General features: G+C 44.9%; 1 protein-coding gene across 1 annotated transcript in view; it reads right to left on the bottom strand.

Moving 5' to 3' along the window:
* Positions 1-3,809, bottom strand: part of MXD4 (MAX dimerization protein 4) — a gene marked incomplete at its 5' end in the record, with an annotated part of 28,458 nt that overhangs the window by 21,670 nt on the left and 2,979 nt on the right. The window lies entirely within an intron of this gene.

Here is a 3,809-nt window from a genome sequence, read left to right as displayed (position 1 = left end):
CAGGAAAAAGGACATCACAACGTAGTCAGGACTGTATTTTAGTCCATTTTTCATTGCTGAATAAAAGCTCGTCCAAAGCACCAGGATCTGTACATCTCTGACACCTGGAATATAACTTCCTGAGCAGATTAACTTCCAAGCTTCTTCTGCTTTACATACCCCTCCCTTCCAAACCAGCAGTCTAGGTGGGAAGGCACTTTTGTTGGGAATGCATGATCAGGTGAGCTGCTGTATGCACGGAAAACACAGCAGTTCAGTGCACAGGCATTTGTAGTAGCTACTGTAGCATGTAGCACAGGACAAGCCACGGGTCCAGACACTTGCTAACTGCCTAGAGATGGGGAAAAGGTGAGGAAAGAATAGTATTTCAGTGCAAAGCTTTAAACCTAATCTATTTAATTCCATGGATTCATCAGACTCAGAAACGTGGGACATTTCAACAAAAGCAGAGGATTAAATTTTCAGTTCTGTGGGTCCACTTCTTTATAGACTTTGCTAAATGAGATCTGCAAAAAAACCCCAAAAACTTATTACAGCAATTTGAGACACAAATGCCACCATATACTTAGCTCCTCTGTTGAAAACCTGAGGTTACCTTACAGGTAAAAGGGGGTTTGAGCTGAGACTCAGCCTTGCTCTGGCTGAGGCAATCCCGTTGGCTTGACCACTGCAGCTGGCATCCTCAGAGAGCAGTCACAGCTGGGAGGGGAGCAGGTGCCTAAACCATAGCGGCTGTCAGCTCACAAAAGGCAAGTCAGGCTCTTGAGACATTACCGTGCTTAAGCAGTGCAATGGTATGTTTATTGCAATTCACTTGAATTGCAATAACCTACTTCACACCAACCAGATGGTGTAAAAAGTTCCTTACTTGATGAGAAAAACAGAAGAAACAGATATAATACGGAGGTTAAGTTCTGCTAGTGAGACAAGGTGGTTCCCACGTCTAATGTAGCAGCCACATTATCTGGATGGTTTATGTATAATCTGGACACACCCTAGAAATAGTAGCAGTTTTTATAGGCTTAAAACAATGAGATCTGTAATAGGTCAGTAAGACCCATCCAGCGTAGTGCCCTCCAGGCAACAGCAGCCAAACTGGACGCTTAGGAGAAAAATTAAACTGACAAAGAAGTGAACTGTACTGTAAATTAATACCGTCACCCATAAGAAGCGATCCCACCCTCTCCCCGTGCTGGCAGTAGGGTGTGCCTGTGACAGTGAGCTGCGTCAGGAAAGCGAACTGGCTGAAGAAGCGAGCTTCTCCCCTTCCTTCTGCGCAGGCAGGCAGCAGGACCCGGCAGCAGCAGCATGCAACCGGGCTGGGTTAAAGTCCTGATGGAAGCACAGCAGCAACACTCAAACTGGGGGATCCTCCCCTGGGAGTACTTTACCTCCAGCACCTCCCTGTCCTCAGCTAGCAGCAGCACCACAGCCATTCAACACGATGGATCAATGCAGCTATATCTTTATGCTGCGTAACTGTACTAATTGTAATGGTAATTTTGCTATTTTGAGAAGGCAGCCCATAATAAAAATAAACATTAAGCCTTGTTTTGGTATGCTGTTATTTCCATGACCTTTCAGTTCTGTTTCAAAACTTCTAAGTTTATCAGCAACTGGCAATTACATGCTTTTCATTAACACTGCAATTTAGTAACGTGAAGAACCACAGAGAGAATGTCACGACATCCATCTCTGCACTCTTTCAGCTTACATAAACGTTAAACTCCAAGTAACTCTGGTGGGTGAAATTAATATACCAATGTATGTAACTGTGCTCCTGGCATCTGCACTTCTTTCATGAGAAAAATAGTAGAACTTAACCTGCTCTGTTTATCTCACCAGCTAATGTTGTATGTTGTTGTATGCTCCCATCAAAATAAATATTTTTCATCAAACACTGCATTTATGTACACATATCTTCTTCATACACATGATGATGCAATATAATAACCTCTTCGTGGCAAGATTATAAGTTGAAGGCTTACACAAATTACTGCCCCAAACCTCAGGGCAGCACTGTCTTCTGTCCGCATGGGAACACCTTCAGTCTCCCCCTGATCAGCACTGTAAACAATGCATACCTTAGGCTCATTTCAAGAGAAGGAAAGGTTTGTTTTCTTCTTCTAAAAGGTTTTGCAAGTCACTACATCTCCTGTATTCCCCATCCTGGTCTGGCCCTTCTAAAAATTCAGGGCTGTCCCACTCAGCTAATCCGGGCCATCTCCACAGCAGTCTCAGCTCACTGCAATACAAACTACTGAGCCCTCAAGAAGGGAGAACTGCTCCCTGTCCCACCCCGCACCAAGTGACTGAGCCAAACACTTGTGTGCTTCTCCTTCTTGTTGCAGATGACCCTGCTCACTGCAGGGGAGTTGGACTAGACGACCTTTAAAGGTGCCTTCCAGGACCACATGTTCTGTGATGCTTGGAGCAACTTCCACAGCAAAGCAGTGAAACGCAGCTAGAGCTCACCTCTCCCAACAGCAATGCCTGGTTTTTACCTCCACCTGGCTCAGCTTGCAGCTTTTGTCAAACCTGCACCTGAGGACCTAGGATGGGATCTGTCGACTCCTCCAAGCAGGAGAGTACCTGCAAGTCAGATGCTGCAGTGCTGAGCATGCCACACTCACGACAGCCGGACCATTCTGCCCAAAGACATTAACCAGCTCTCAGTTCTAATTACACTCCCATTGCTTGCCAGGAGTTTACTATCTTGTGGAATGCAGGCAGGACAACTTTGACTGCTGCTGATCGGCCCCTTCCCCCTTCTTGATTAATAAAACCAGGAAAGCCCCACAGAGAATAACACAAACGGTGTGACAGAGGCAGGAGATAACTGTCCTTCTAGATCGAGCCATACCACTGCCACCTAGCCAAGGCACTTGTTCAGCTCACACGGTGCCAGTTTGGGGACAGCAGCAGGTGACTTGCCGATTTCAAGGCACACTTTTATGAATTTCCTCAGTAATTCTTAAAAACTGCTCTTTAAAATCATTTGGTTTCACAAAGACTTTGCCTTAGGAAGGACAAGACCTTGAACTCCCCCTGCAGCAGAGCTCCCGGCAGCCAGGCAGGAGTGAAACGACTTTGTCACTGAAGGAGCCCTGACGGTTGAACCCAGCATTCCTCGTCAGGGCTCCATCTGCCCACGGATGGACCATGGTAGGGAGGTGTCACTCCCTCCCGCAGTCCTGCACAAGCTGGGGGGACAAGGCCACAGGTGAACAGAGAAGGCAGATGACTCACCGCCTTCACAGAGCAGTGTGAGGTCTCAAGACAGTCTTCAGGGGAACACTCCCTTGTTTTTACATTATAATGTAGAACTAGTAAAAATTGATGCAAATAGGTTTTTACATTATAACGTAGAACTAGTAAAAATTGATGCAACTAAATGAGATTATATGTGTCTTTTTAAGGAGCTTGAGTCTCTCATAGATTCCTGTGTTTTTTACACTATGAAAGTTGAATTCCTCTGTATGGCTGTCAGGTTAGGTTGATTTAAAAACTGCCCTGCAAAAATTCGCGATTACCTATGTACTTGCTATTTACATTGCTCTGCGACAGACAACTGATATAATGGTCTGGCTGGAAACAATAACAAAAAAATACATACATAAATATGTATGTATGTATTTGTCATTAGAAACCAGTTATATACCAGTGCCATTCTGATTGACCTGTCTGTGCTTACTAAAATATCTTCTAGAACCTCATCTGTCCATAGGACAGAAGATTTTGTGTCTTCCTATTTTTATTTAGGGGGTTCCTGTTGCATGGCTCTGAGATGAAACCTTAATCACCCAAAC

Source organism: Buceros rhinoceros, unplaced genomic scaffold, assembly GCF_000710305.1.
Source record: "Buceros rhinoceros silvestris isolate BGI_N320 unplaced genomic scaffold, ASM71030v1 scaffold10293, whole genome shotgun sequence".
NCBI classification, from domain to species: Eukaryota; Metazoa; Chordata; class Aves; order Bucerotiformes; family Bucerotidae; genus Buceros; species Buceros rhinoceros.
The sequence above is the reverse complement of the archived record's forward strand: the minus strand, read 5'-3'. Positions and strand labels throughout refer to the sequence as shown.